The 16,218-nt window shown below is 41.6% G+C and overlaps 1 protein-coding gene across 1 annotated transcript in view; it reads right to left on the minus strand.

The window, feature by feature from the left end:
* The window catches only part of LOC126473176 (uncharacterized), a 196,531-nt gene extending 194,438 nt beyond the window's left edge, over positions 1 to 2,093 (minus strand). The window contains exon 1 of the mRNA XM_050100064.1: positions 1,771 to 2,093. The gene's annotated coding sequence lies outside the window, so the exon portion shown is untranslated. The remainder of the gene's footprint in view (positions 1 to 1,770) is intronic.
* Between the last annotated feature and the right edge of the window lie 14,125 nt (positions 2,094 to 16,218).

Here is a 16,218-nt window from a genome sequence, read left to right on the forward strand (position 1 = left end):
AGAATTATTACAAGTATTGTTCATCTTCAGTATTGGTACTTATTGCAAGAAATTCCATACCAGTTCTCAAAAACAGCACTTGGTGGGACTGCTAATTACTTTCCTCACTGCTCTCCGTAATCCGACAAATATTCTATCAAGATTTGCAGGTAGATATTTTAAAATAAACAAGACTACACAATATTCACTACTTACTGAAATAATTATTGCTACCTTATATATATAATACTGCTGATATAACGTTGACGGTGGGTGGACACAAGACACCAGCACCCCCAAGTCTTCCAACAACTGCCGATTCAAAACTAGGGAATCCGACGATCAAGAAAAGTTCAACACATCTGCTGTAGAATGGTATAGCACTAAGGCCATAGTCGCTTCGTTCCCCACTCCTGGTGCTCCATCTCTGATGACCCCGTATAGAAGAATGTCTTAACCTTTTCTTCAGGTCAATGGAGGAACTGTGCAGCGCTGTCGTCAGCCACAGGTATTCGAGAAGGCCGGGTGGGGGTTCCACCGCGTCAGATGTTGGGCGCGGTCTCGGGTCCTCAAACGATGACGCATCTTCGCCCAGTTTCGTGCCGGTGTATGGGCGATTCCCAGTTCCGCGTTCTAGCTAGACCTTTCATCCGGTAGAACGTGGCGGTGTTGTACCGGCTACGTTATTGCGCTTTCTGACGAACACTTGGCTTAGAAGGCTCCCTTGGATCAGTGTGGAAGATTGTGCCGAAAGCAAGTTATCTGACATACAACGTTGACACTACACAAACTGTGCTGGTGGAGGGGTGGTGCGAACAGAGATGATGCTGCCTAGTTACTGGAGGAACAAATCTGGCTACTGAACAATTTGGTCATTACATAATCAAGACTTCCGCTAAACTGCATTCTAAGACTACCGTTAAATCATTCTGCAGCTTCCTAAAGCTCGTCGTACACAACTGGAAAATTTGCTGTTGGAACGTCACCTATCGCATCTGTCTGCTTGAAGAATCCCTAAAGAATAAGATATTACCATCTGAAGCAAGGCATAATTATATCGGTTTCGTTTTTGGGCCAATCTAGCCAAAATATCTGCTACAGTATTTCTCTGTCGCGTACGTGAAAATTAAAATATAGTGTAAAATGTTGCTCTCGAACAAAACTGCTTATTGCAATGATCGTGGTACAAAGTAGTCTAAAGCAGTAGGCTTCATATAGCAAAATTTATGAAGTATTATTCCGATTTATACCGCTCTACCGAATACCAGTGCGGGTCCTGTGTAAGAACTACCGCCCTACAATGCTCAATAACAACTGTCAGAACGAGTTAATTTAACGAAGTTGCCACTGAATTCATTTTCAGGGCACAGTAAATATTTCAAGAAAGAATGTGCCGCTAAAGGGATGGCACGCTTGACCCCTAACCAGGGGATCGTATTTCGAAACCGTAGTTTGAAAACACTGGTCCAAGATTTCTATGTTTTCGCTCTTTAGTAAATCTGTCAGATTCAGCGGTTCTTTTTATCACGAGAATATAGCCGGTTCCTGCCCTCCTCGTCAGTAACGAGGTAATGTACTATCTCTCAAGACAGCTGCCGGTCAAACTTTTTGCACTAAGAATCAATGAAACACCTCTGTTTTACGAACGTTCCAAAAGAATGTGAAATATCTATATATGGAAAATACACATATATTACGTTAAGAAGAATCAGTTATAGCAAAATACATTAATATTATGCAGAAAGAGGTTGTGTAGGCAACCACCTTGATGTTTTTTACTGGTCTGCTTACCTCACAAATGTCCTACAGGGATATCGCCCTTTCCGTCCAAGTTCGCAGGCAACAACTGGAATGTTTCACACGCTCCGGACTGTAAGACAAAGACGAAACACCTCCGATTTCGGCTGCGAAAGGCAGTTGGTGTTTCTACCGTTCATGCGAATCACCAGGCACGCACAATACCCGTTACGACCGAAGCTGCCACACACTTTGCTGGCGTTGAGTTCCCAGCACCGTATAACCGCCGACGCACACTTGATATTTTCTGCTGGCAGTCGGAAACGGATTCCTCGCAGACGTAGCGCGCACAGTGTACACGTGAACGCACACGCTGCTGAACTGAGCGTCAGCAAAACTCCGGTAGCTGCAGAGAGCTGCCGCGGCGAGTGCCGTGAAGATGGCAGCACCGTGCAGTCAGTAGGCATGGGCACGACACGCAGCGCGTGGGCTGCCCGCGTTGAGAATCGTAACTCGACAATGGTCCACGTGCGTGGGTGCAACTGCCTTCGCTGCACTTAATGCATTCTTGTAAGCTCAATTAAAAAGTAGTAACCTAATCGTGCACACGACTGCTGAATACATCCTATTTTCATTACACTTGACTCAAGAGGTTACTTTTCTGTAACATATACTACGAGGTGTGGTCTCTGAGACCCCTATCTTTAAACCAAGATTTAGGCGGTGAATCATTTGAAAATTTAATTAACGATATATAACATTTATGGTCACAACTACATAAGTGTTGTTTAAATACTCCTTGTTGATTTTATTGCACTAAATAAAGCCAACAGTGTTTTATTTTTGTATCAAGCAAAAATCGCATACTTTCGTGAAGCTTTATCGACAGTACACAAAACGAACTGTTAGAAAACTAAATTTTTCGTTCTGAAAAATTATGGTATCTGTGTAGAAAGCAAATTTTCGCAAAAAAAAAAAAAAATAATTTCCGGGGTGTGAGATTGAAAGAAAAAAAGGAACTGAACTCGATAGTCAGAAAAAGAAAGGCGACAACATTAATATTCAGTACTGAGATCTACATCTTTCTTTACCACCACTCAGAACACATTTCATTTTAACTATAACTAACTATTTTGTTGGAGCAACAGAAAGGTTCTCATCACCATTGTCGTGAAGTTCTTCCTTTGAATGGTCCTCTTGTTCGCTATCAGAATTGTGATCACTGGCTACTGAAAAATTGTTGTCTTCTTCATCTGATTCTTGTTCTATATCATTGACATCATTCTCCATCCACTGACTAAAAATTTCATCAAACTTAGAGTGTGTAAAATTGTCACATGCTTGCTAACACGTTTTGTACTGAACTGACGAAAGCAGGTGCAAAGTTCACGAGGAGACCCCATCACATGTCAACAACAATCGAATAAGGCGATAACGCAACTGACAATAATAATTTGTAGGGTTGGTGATTAAAAATAAATATATCTTTTCTCCAGTTTCTCCATTAGCCGACCAGGAGACAGATCACTACAACCACAACCACAATGACGTCATTTTTCGTTGAGGTGACGGTTATTTTACAACATGAAGTGAGTATGTGTGAACTGATTTCGACCGTGGAAGCCCAGTGGAAGCCTAGATAAACTGAAGTCTTATGGGACTGATGGTATAGCCAAACAATGGAGAATGTGGCGAGCAGATTCTGTATCAGCCACCGTAATTGCCTTGTCTATTAAATGAAGTACCCTAGTGAATGTGCATTTAGCAAGTTAGGTATTTGCTAACAACAGTACAGATATGTCCTAGTTTATAATCACCCGTTCAATGTGTTTACTGTCATTCATGAACAACCTTGCGAAACACAATTTGGTAGTGTACAGTAGGAGGTTCTCAATAGTTTTGAGGTTTTATCTAACCAGCTTTGTCATAAGATTCACTGAACCTCGCTATTCATCTCAGTAACTGTGGAAAACTACTGAAATCTTAAATACTGATTATTACGCATTCAAGAACCATTTATATACTGTACAATATGTGCTACAAAACTGGAATACCGTGATTCCATTTTGGCTGTCACCAAAATTTCCATTCATTCAAACACAAAAGACAAAGATCGCTAAAATGGGTATAAGTGTGTTCTAGTTGAGAAGATGCTTTATCGACGATGCCAAGCGAGATTTGAATTTCACAGTTATTTAACACTTAGGTTTGATCGTCGTGTTCTGTCCGAAAAACACGATCAGGTTATGGGTACAGGAAGAAGAAGGGGTGAGGTAGCGGCAAATAAGACTCAAAATGAGTTGCCTCAGTGTAAAAAACCAGCTACAAATAGAACCGAATGAAAAAAATGCTTCTATCATAGCACAAAAATAGGCAGAGGAAGGGATGTAAAACAAGGGAACTAGCTTTTCGACTTATCTGGCAGCTTCACAGACATATAAATCAAAACATCGTGACATATTAGCGCTTTTTTACTCGTTAGTATTAGTATCCACGTCATGTAATGTAACCTATCCACCCCCACAAATTTTTTCCCTCCCCACCCAGAGAAGCTTTTATAGCTGTTATATGTATGCTCTCCAGCCGTAAGATGTTACGTATTGTTTACTGTGCTGGTGAATCTTCTGAATCTTGTGCACAGACTCAGGAACTTTAGGCTATATATTTTAAGATGGAGGTTTGAAAACACCGTGCAGCTAAGAGAGCTCACTGGGCTGGAGAAGTAGAGCTACCTCCTAAAAAAAAAAAAAAAAAAAAAAAAAAAAGAAAAAAAAAAAAAAAAAGGCTCGAATGTGTTAAGAAAGGCCGTCCGTCTAAAAGGGGGCAGGTAAAACAAAGAAAGTTAGTTGTGGGAAAACGATTGGTATTGTAGGTGTAAATTGTCGTAGCTGTGCTGGGAAAGAACCAGACCTCCAAGCCCTAGTAGAAAGCACTGAAGCTGAAATAGTTATAGGTACAGAAAGCTGGCTAAAGCCGGAAATAAGTTCAGCAGAATTTTTTTCTAACGATCTAACAGTGTTCAGAAAGTATAGATTAAATACAATTGGTGGTGGAGTATTTATTGCTGTCAGAAGTAGTTTGCCTTGTGGCGAAATTGAAGTAGATAGTTCCTGAGAAATAGTAGGGGTAGAGGTTATACTTGACAATCGGACTAAACTATTAATTGGGTCATTTTACCGGCCCCCCCCCCCCCCTCCCGACTCAGAGGATATAGTTGCCTAATAGTTCAAAGAAAGCTTGAGTCTCATTTCAAGTAGATTGGTGGTGACTTTAATCTACCTTCGATATGCTGGAAAAATTATACGTTTAAAGCTGGCGGTAGGCATAAAACGTCATCCGAAATTGTACTGAATGCTTTCTCAGAAAATTATTTTGAACCATTAGTTCATAAGCCCACTCGGAGCGTAAATGGTTGCGAAAGCATAATTGACTTCTTAGCCACAAATAATCCTGGACAAATAGTGAGTATCGTGACGAATACAGGGATTAGCAATCAGTAGCTGCTAGATTGAATACAGTAACTCCTACAATCATCAAAAAGAAACGCAAAGTATATCTATTTAAAAAAGCTGATAAAAATGCTCTTAACGCCTTTTTAAGAGACAGTCTGCACTCCTTCCGATCTGATCATGTAAGCGTAGAAAAGTTGTAGAGTGATTTCAAAGAGATAGTATCGACAGCAATTGAGAGATATATACCACGTAAATTAATAAGTGATGGTACTGATCCCCCATGGTATACAAAACGGGTCAGATCGCTGTTGCAGAAGTAGCGAAAAAACCATGCCAAATTTAAAAGAACGCAAAATCCCGAAGATTGGCAAAGTTTTGAAGAAGTTCGAAATATAGCGCGTACTTCAATGCGAGATGCTTTCAATAATGTCCATAACGAAACTCTGTCTTGAAATCTGGCAGAAAAACCAAAGAGATTCTGGTCATACATAAAGCACACCAGTGGCAAGACGCAATCAATACCTTCACTGCGCAATAACAACGGTGAAGTCACTGATGACAGTGCCACTAATGCAGAGGTATTAAACGCGGTTTTCCGAAACTCCTTCACCAAAGAAGACGAAGTAAATATTCCTGAATTCCAATCAAGAACAACTGCCAAGAAGAGAAACATAGAAATAGACATCCTCGGTGCCGCAAAGCAGCTTAAATCACTTAATAAAAGCTAGGCTTCCGGTCCACATTGTATACTAGTCAGGTTCCTCTTAGAGTATGCTGATACAATAGCTCCAAATTTATCAATCGTATACAACCGCTCGCTCACAGAAAGATCCGTACCTAAAGACTGGAAAACTGCTCAAGTCACACCAATACTCAATAAGGGAAGTAGGAGTAATCCGTTGAATTACAGGCCCATATCACTAACGGGATTTGAAGTGGGGTTTTGGAACATATCCTGTATTCGAACGTTCTGAAGCACCTCGAAGAAAACGATTTATTGACGCGTAGTCAGCACGGATTCAGAAAATATAGTTCCTGCGAAACACAACTAGCCCTTTATACTCATGAAGTAATGAGTGCTATCGACAGGGGATGTTAAATTGATTCCATATTTTTAGATTTCCAGAAGGCTTTCGACACCGTTCCTCACAAGCGTCTTCTAACCAAACGGTGTGCCTATGAAATATCGCCTCAGTTGTGCGACTGGATTCGTGATTTCCTGTCAGAAAGGTCACAGTTCGTTCAAAATGTTCAAATGTGTGTGAATTCCTAAGGGACCAAACTGCTGTGGTCATCGGTCCCTAGACTTACACACTACTGAACCTAACCTATGCTAAGAACAACACACACCCATGCCCGAGGGAGGACTCGAACCTCCGGCGGGAGTGGCCGCGCAGTTCGGGACATGGCGCCTCAAACCGCGCGGCCACTCCGCGCGTCCACAGATCGTAGTAATAGACGGAAAGTCATACAGTAAACAGGAGTAATATCCGACGTTCCCCACGGAAGTGTTATAGGCCCTCTGTTGTTCCTGATCTATATTAACGACATAGGAGACAATCTCAGTAGCCCTCATAGATTGTTTGCGGATGATGCTGTCATTTACCGTCTTGTGAAGTCATCAGATTACCAGACGAATTCCAAAATGATTTAGATAAGATATCTGTATGGTGCGAAAAGTGGAAATTGACCCTGAATAAAGAAAAGTATGTCACCTACAGTGAAAATGTACTTAGTTCATTAAATAACAAGTTACAAGCAGCAGGTATTTTCTGTGATTTGTCAAAGGCTTTCGATTGTGTAAACCACAACATCCTTTTAAATAAATTAGAATTCTATGGTGTCACGGGCAGTGCTGCAAAATGGTTCAAGTCATACCTCGCTAACAGGAAACAAAGGGTGTCAGTGCAAGGGACTAGTGAATTAAGTCATCAGTCATCGTCAGAATGGGAAGAAATTACATGTGGTGTCCCACAAGGATCTATCTTAGGGCCATTGCTTTTTCTTGTGTACATTAATGATCTCTCATCAGTTACACTGCCAGAAGCAGAGTTGGTTTTGTTTGCAGATGACACAAGTATTGCAATAAATAGTACGTCGAGTGTAGTTCTATAAAGATCTGCTAATGATATTTTCATGGCTATTAATAAATGGTTTAGCCGGCCGCGGTGGTCTCGCGGTTCTAGGCGCGCAGTCCGGAACCGCGCGACTGCTACGGTCGCAGGTTCGAATCCTGCCTCGGGCATGGATGTGTGTGATGTCCTTAGGTTAGTTAGGTTTAAGTAGTTCTAAGTTCTAGGGGACTGATGACCACAGCTGTTAAGTCCCATAGTGCTCAGAGCCATTTATTTGAATAAATGGTTTAAAGCCAACTCACTGACATTAAACTTCGAAAAGACTCACCACAAGCAATTCAGAACCTGTAAGAGGTTTCCACCCAGCATATGCATAAAGTATGAAGAAGAACAGATAGAAGAGGTTGACAGTCTTAAATTCCTGGGATTACAACTTGATAATAAATTCAGTTGGGAGGAGCACACTACAGAACTGCAGAAACGCCTCAACAAATATGTATTTGCAATTCGAGTGTTAGCAGACATAGGCGACATAAAAATGAAAGAGTTTGCATACTTTGCCTACTTTCATTCCATAATGTCATATGGTATAATATTTTGGGGGTAACTCTTCAAGTCAAACAAAAGTTTTCAGAGTCCAAAAGCGTGTAATACGTATTATTTGTGGAGTAAATTCACGGACGTCATGTAGAAACCTCTTCAAAGAACTGGGTATACTAACTACTGCCTCTCAGTATATTTACTCCTTAATGAAATTTGTCCTAAATAATCTATCTCTTTTTCCAACAAACAGCTCAGTTCATACATACAATACCAGGAACAAAAATGATCTGCACAAGGACTTAGAAGCACTTACTTTAGGTCAAAAAGGGTCCACTACTCAGGAACACTCATCTTCAATAATTTGCCAGCAGACATAAAAAATTTAGTTACAAATAAAGATCAGTTTAAAAGGAGCCTGAAAGACTTACTAGTGGCGAACTCCTTCTACTCCATTGACGAATTTTTTAATAGAAATAGAAGATGTATATATTCATACTGTTAGTAAAAAAAAAGTGACATGTTCCACATCCACGAGGATCTCCTCAACACGGATCTATCGAACGAAAAACTAATCTAATCTAATCTGAAGTTATTCACATGAGTACTAAAAGAAATCAGCTAAATTTCGATTACGCGGTAAGTCACACAAATCTGAAGACTGTAAATTCAACTAAATACTTAGCGATTACAATTACAAATACCCTAAATTGGAACGATCACGTAGATAATGCTGTGGGTAGAGCCAAACAAAGACTGCGACTCATTGGCAGAACACTTAGAGGGTGCAACAGGTCTACTAAAGAGACTGCTTACACTACGCTTGTCCGCCCTATTCTGGAGTATTGCTGTGCGGTGTGAGATCCGCATCAGGTGGGACTGACGGATGACATCGAAAAAGTTCAGAGAAGGGCAGCTCGTTTTGTATTATCGCGAAATAGGGGAGATAGTGCCACAGACGTGATACGTGATTTGGAGCGACAATCATTAAAACAAAGGCGTTTTTCGTTGCGACGCGATCATCTCATGAAATTTCAACCACCAGTTTTCTTCTCCGATTGCGAAAACATTCTGTTGGCACCCACTTTCTGGTTCCTAACTTTTGACATTAGGCCGCCATAGCTTGGCAAACGATATAGGTTTTTGTTGACTCGGGCGATGACTGACCCGATGTAGGCTTCTTTCTTGTCTTTTGAACCATGTTGCGTCGCAACGGATAAAGCTTTCACATAACAGGACTATGAATTACATGTAGCTGTCAATCGTCTTACAAAATTTGAACCGATTCGCATAAGCGCGAAACATGGAAGTGGCAGGCGTACAAAAATTCATAAAAAGGGTTTTTTTTTTGCATGTAATATCCGAATGAAGTTAGATTTTTGAAAGCAGTTTTCAATTTCATCGTAAGAAAGTATTTTTTTGTTTATTACTGATTCACTTTATACCTATTCCGTCTATTCAATTCACTTAAGAAGAAAGTTTTCGTGTTACATTTAGTTCGACTTTAAACCGTCGTATATCGAGATCGGATAAAGATTATTAGATAAAAATATTTCGTTTTGAGTTTATCCGTTTATCTACCTTCTTGTAAAGTTTGAACCTATTCGTAGAGTTATACGAGAAGTGCCATGCTTCTTATCTACCAGTAAAATATGTTTTTTTGCACGTAAAATTCAAATGGAGCAAGATTTTTTTTTCACACAGTTTAAACTTATCTTAAACCAAGGTGAGACACACCGGTGGACCATCAGTCTAGCTCCAGTCTAGAGTTATTTAAGGCTGACTGTTTCTGCACGTAAAATCCGAACGGTGGACATACAAATGACACCATTAGCTGGGCACTAATTTCAGCCAGATTAAAATCATTTGGAAAAGGAAACTCGAGCTTAGGGGAAATACCAAGTGGACTGAGACGTGTACGGAACTTTGAATTAAGGAGGGAGGCGTGGTAGGCTAGTCCGTGCAGTTATGCATAACCCCTGTGCCCGGGTGGTGTAGTCGTTGACGCATCTCTCTAGTGAGCAGGAGACCCGGGTTTGAATCCTGGCCTGGTACACATTTTCATTCGTCGTTTCAGTCTGCATATACACATCTTGAATACATAACATCGTCCTTAGTGATTCTGAGGGTATTTTGAATCAACGTAACCTATATAGATAATTACGCTGGTCAGCCAACGAGATTGAATACCACCTGTGGCGCTGCGGTGTTGTGAAGCTGCAGGTAAAGAATATAAAAGGAGCAGAGAACTGGAAAATCATTCTACGCAAATGGGAAAATAGACTGATATAAGCGACTTTGACCAAGGACAGATTGTTTATGACCTGGCCTCAGGGAACGAATGTCTCGGAAACTGCTTAGCTGGTCGGCTGTTACGGGCTGTTATACGTATCTATGGAAAGCGGTTGAAGGCGGGGAAACCACGAGTAGGTGACAAGAACCTGAAACACGATCGTATGGGGTATCAAGAGAAATTTGTGACTGGATTGAGGATTTTTTGGTAGTGAGGACACAGCATGTTACCTTAGATGGAGAGACATCGACAGATGTAGAAGTAACTTCGGGTGTGCCCCAGGGAAGTGTGGTCGGACCGTTGCTGTTCGTGTTGTATGTTAATGGCTTTGAAGTTAATATTAATAGTAACCTCAGAATTTTAGCGTTTGATACAATCTATACTGAAGTACTGTCTGAAACGAACTACACAAATATATTTTCAGCCGGATCTTGACAAGATTTCAGAGTGGTGCAAATATAGTCAACTTTGTTTTGGACATTCAGAAACGTAAAATTGTGCACTTTACTACAAGAAAAAAGGTAGTGTCTTATGGCTACATTATCAACCAGTCACTGGAATGGTCAACTCATTCAAATACCTGGAAGCGACCTCATAGGCTCAGTTGTAGAATAAATAGTTGGCAGATCACGGTTTATTGGCAGAATATTGGGGAAGTTTAGTCAGTCTGCAAAGGAGAGTGCTTACAGATCATCTGTGTGACCCAGCCTAGAATATTGCTGAAGTATGTGGGACTGGTGCTAAACAGGACTAACAGAGAATATTGAACGTTTACAGAGAATGGCGGCACGAATGGTCACAGATTTTTTTAAGCTGTGGGAGACTGTCGCAGAGATGCTGAACTAGCAGACATTTGAAAAAAGATGCAAACTATCCCGGGAAAGCCTACTTACAAAGTTTCAAGAAGCAGCTTTAAATGATGACCGTAAGAATATAGTACAATGCAACTCGTATCGTTCCCACAGGGATCGCGAGAGCAAGATTAGATTAATTATAGTGAGCACAGAGGCATTAAAACAATCTTCCTGCGCTCCATACGAGGAATGGAACGGGAAGAAGCTCTACTGACAGTGGGAAGTACCCACTCCTATGCACTTCACAGTGGTCTGCAGAATACGGATGTAGATATAGAGCGTCCACGCCTCATCACTGAACGCTCTGTGAATCAGGGTATATGGCAGATCCGACGATCAAATGCAGTGTTTGTGCAGACATAAGCTGTTCAAAGCACACCACACAGCGCACATTGTCGAACAAAGCGCTCTGCAGCATTACCCATATGAGTTCCACTTGATCTAACGACATTCTCAACTATGACTACAGTGGACAGAGGATCATCGAGATTAGACAATGGGTATGTGTATATGTGTCGCCTTATAAGTTGAACTACGTTTCTTATCAAATCAGGCCAATGGTTGTGTCCGCATACATCGTAGTTCAAGCGAACGGCTACAACAAACATGCACTGCGCCACAGACTCACGCCAGTGGAGCCGTAGTATGCTGTGGAGGACACTCACGTGGGTTTCCATGGGACTGCTGGTAGGACTCAAAGGCACCATGACGGCTACAGCCACTTGAACGTTATTGTGGATACCTGTATTCCTTCATGCTTGATGGTTCCCCTGGCACCAATGACAATCTTCCAAAAGGATAACGGTCCATGGCACAAGAGTGTGACAGCGAGCTCTACTGAAGCTGATGGAACATATCTGGGACACTACCAGGCTCCAGATATGTCCCCACAAACCACTGGTCCGTAGTTGACGGAAATTGCGTGACCTATGCGTAGGAAACTGGTGCCACGCATGTAACGACTTCACGTCGTCCCACAACAAGACCACTGCGCAACAAGAGTGGCACATTATCAGAAGAGAGTACATGTTCTGGGTCTCCTGCAGACACAGTCCTGCTGTGGTATGGTTACAAGTGAATCACCACGAGTGAGTGAAATAACATGGCAACTGCAAACGTACTCCAAATAAATAAATAAATAAACAAACATCTGGATCACAGCTTTTTATTTGCCGACTGTCGATTTCAGTCTGCGTTTCAGATCATTTGCAGGTCTAGGCTGGAACAAAAAGGCAACAACAATAATAATTTTGCAGAGGTGTCGCATAACAAACACTTGACTCATGGTTGTGGAAATAACAAGAGAATGGTATGAACTCACACACATACCTGACACCACAAAGTGCAGTTTGTCGACAGTTGTGTAAAACTAACATAGAAAACAAGGATGTGGTGGGAGGAAAAAAAATTATAGTCACGTGACAGGTGCTTAAGTCGTAGAGCAGTGCATTAAAATAGGGCACATTACAGCATGAATGATGCGTGACTCAATAACACATAACAAACAAATGAAGCACTGAGAACTATAAGGGGCCAAAGTACAGAAACAAAGTTTTGAAAAAAAAAATAGATGTTTGTGAAAATCAAATTTATAGACAAACCATCAGTTTCATAGGTCTGAATTGTTTTTTAACCAAGTCCCAACATCATACACTTCTTATGAAAAAATGATGTACCCAGTTTATGTGAAAGGGTACAGTACCGCCCGACATTGAAAATAGGTACAACATTCTTCGTTATTCTTGTCAGAACAACATATTTTTTGTAATAATAGCCGGCCGCGGTGGTCTAGCGGTTCTAGGCGCTCAGTCCGGAACCGCGCGACTGCTACGGTTGCAGGTTTGAATCCTTCCTCGGGCATGGATGTGTGTGATGTCCTTAGGTTAGTTAGGTTTAAGTAGTTCTAAGTTCTATGGGACTGATGACCACAGATGTTAAGTCCCATAGTGCTCAGAGCCATTTGAACCATTTTTGTAATAATAACTCAATTTCAATTAATACATGGAAGCCGGATACCAGTGTAGGAAAGAAGGACAATTTATTTATTTAATTGATCACATGTGTACTCCCACAAAATAAATCCCTATATCCAATTTGGTGAGATCTGCAAAATGAATGAATGTATGGTCATCTGCTAACCACAGATAGTGAATGTGCAATATATGATCATCTTTGAGACGGTACTTTGGTCACCTTTGGTGGAACCAAAGAGATGAAATTTACCTGAGCTTTGAGCACCTGAAATGTGGCTGACCAATGGGTAGCATGGTCTTCCCCCACCTCGACGGAGGTGCGAGCTGACCTGAAGAATGGCCATGTTTACAGCACTCTGCCGCTGGATCTTGTGTTGGTAAGACCTGTCTTAGGTGTGCTCCGTAAAGACACAAGAGTGGAGACATGGTATGCACGTGAAATACTTAAGAGTAGTTTGGAATAATAATTTCTCTATTTCAGGAACTTTTGTGGGGAGAATTAAATGTCAGGCTGGTAATATTAAGGGGATCGTAGTAATCTTCGGAAGTGACCAACGGTCACAATGAAACCATGTGTAGCAATAAGTTGAAATACTTCCGAGTGCTAAAGTTAAGCTGAATTCCTGGCGTGTGTACTATAAGTTGGAAATATTTAAGAAATAGCGTGTGCAGGACTTGAAATTAGAGACGAGTACTTCCATGTGGTGAGTACTGTGTGAGTCTCAATCTGTGTGTGAGACAAAGGATAAAGAGAAGTATTCGCCCATGGTATCAGTTGAGGACTCGCGTGTGTGACGAATATGTTCTTAATATTACTTTGCGTGTTATGTTTCCGTGTGACGCTTGATTCAAACTATAATACTCTGAGAGTGAAGCAAGGTGAGTCAGCTGTCTATCCAGCAACGCCACTTGGCTTGCATTGCACAGGAAGACGTGCATATATCCTCCAGAGTTCTTAGTAGGAAAGAAAAGTTACGAAGTGGGGCAGTGTCGTGTGAAACTGGGATGAATACTAATTGAAGTGGGGAAGCTGAAAGTGATGTGATTATAACGTTGTGACTATTCTTTGCATTGTATGTTTCCAGTGTGATGTATTTCATGAAATTTAAGTATGTGTGGTTTGCATGGGAGAGTAGCAAGATAGTTTCAGAGGCAGTGGGTTTTGCATGTTCCTTTTTGTACCGCTCGGTCTGGAGGAAATTTTCGTGATGATGGGTGTGAGAGTCTAAGTGTGAGATATAGCAAAAGATCCACCATCCTATCCAGAAAGTGCACTGTAGTGTTAGACAATTACGAGACCATAAGATAGAGAATCACCAATGTAAAGCCATGCCCACTGGGCGGAGTTAATTGTTGTAGAAAATGTAATGGTGTGTTTAGGTTATAGAATTTATCGGAATAAATAAGATAGTGAAAAGAAAAAGATTGGTGGCCTTTTCCTTCGAATAGTACACCCAGAATTTATAATGTGTGCGCCATTCATATTCAGTGCGATGGCCACATGTAGATCGAAGCCGTTGAATAAGAAAGAAGATGTGGTATTGCCAGAGCGTAGTGATCAATCAGAGTTGTGTAAATTTTTAATAGTCAGATGTGCGTTATTCATATCCGTTGCGTAATATTCAAAAAGGAGAATAATTTGTAACTTAATTGTGAGTACTAGAGCTCATGTTACTTGATAAATAAGAATGAATCCACTCGCTTGGCAGACCACTCATCTTGCAGGCCTGACTGCTTGATGCCACGGTATGAGCAAGCCATGTGGGTGCCTCTCATATGTTATAAAATATTAATTAATATTTAATATTATACTAATTATTAATGTTAATTCACAAAATTTCTATATGCCAGCTAGTGACAATAGAGTCTTATGACTGCTGTAAAGTTTGTAATTAAAGTGGCACTCGAATAAGAACATAAAAAGCAGATACACTATGTGATGAAAAGTATCCGGACACCTGACTGAAAATGACTTAAAGGTTCGTGGCGCCCTCCATCGGTAACGCTGGAATTCAATATGGTGTTGGCCCACTCTTAGCCTTGATGACAGCTTCCACTCTCGCAGGCATACGCTCAGTCAGGTGCTAGAATGTTTCTATGGGAATGACAGCCCATTCTTCACGGAGTGCTGCACTGAGGAGAGGTATCGATGTTGGTTGGTGAGGCCTGCACGAAGTCGGCGTTCCAAAACATCAAAAAATGTGTTCTACAGGAATCAGGTGAGGACTCTGTGCAGGCCAGTCCATTACAGGGATGTTATTGTCGTGTAACCACTCCGCCACAGACCGTGCATTATGAACAAGTGCTCGATCGTGTTGAAAGATGCAATCGACATCCCCAAATTGCTCTTAATCAGTGACAAGCAAGAAGGTGCTTAAAATATCAAGGTAGGCCTGTGATGTGATAATTCCCACACAAAACAACAATGGGTGCAAGCCCCCTCCATGAAAAACACGACCACACCATAACACCAGCGCCTCCGAATTTTACTGTTGGCACTACACACGCTGGCAGATGACGTTCACCAGGCATTCGCCATACCCACGCCCTGCCATCGGATCGCCATATTGTGTACCGTGATTCGTCGCTCCACACAACGTTTTTCCACTGTTCAATCGTCCAATGTTTACGCTCCTTATACCAAGCGAGGCGTCGTTTGGTATTTACCGGTGTGATGTGTGGCTTATGAGCAGCCGCTCGACCATGAAATCCAAGTGTTGTCACCTCCCGCTTAACTGTCATAGTAGTTGCAGTGGATCCTGATGCAGTCTGTAATTCCTGTGTAATGGTCTGGATAGATGTCTGCCTATTAAACTTTACGGCCCTCTTCAACTGTCGGCGGTCTCTGTCACTCAACAGACGAGGTCAGGCTGTACGCTTTTGTGCTGTCAGTGTCCACGTTCCCACTTCACTATTACATCGGGAACAGGGGACCTATGCATGTTTAGGCGTGTGGAAATCTCGCGTACAGAGGTACTGACACGCAGTCACCTGACCAGGTTCGAAGTCTGTGAGTTCCGCGGAGCGCCCCATTCTGCTCTCTCACGATGTCTAATGACTACTGAGGTTGCTTATAGGGAGTAACTGGCAGTAGGTGGCAGCACAACGCACCTAATATGAAAACCGGATGTTTTTGGGGGTGTCCGGATACTTTTGATCACATAATGTACTAATTGCACCACGCACACAGTTATGATCTATTCCAACACTTCGTGGTCCTCGTTATCATCATTTTCTTCAGGCACGTTCTGTGACTTGAGGGTATGAAGCATTACTACTGCGTACATGATGTAGAGACTAAATTATGTTGTCAAG

Source organism: Schistocerca serialis, chromosome 4 (genome assembly GCF_023864345.2).
Source record: "Schistocerca serialis cubense isolate TAMUIC-IGC-003099 chromosome 4, iqSchSeri2.2, whole genome shotgun sequence".
Lineage (NCBI taxonomy): Eukaryota > Metazoa > Arthropoda > Insecta > Orthoptera > Acrididae > Schistocerca > Schistocerca serialis.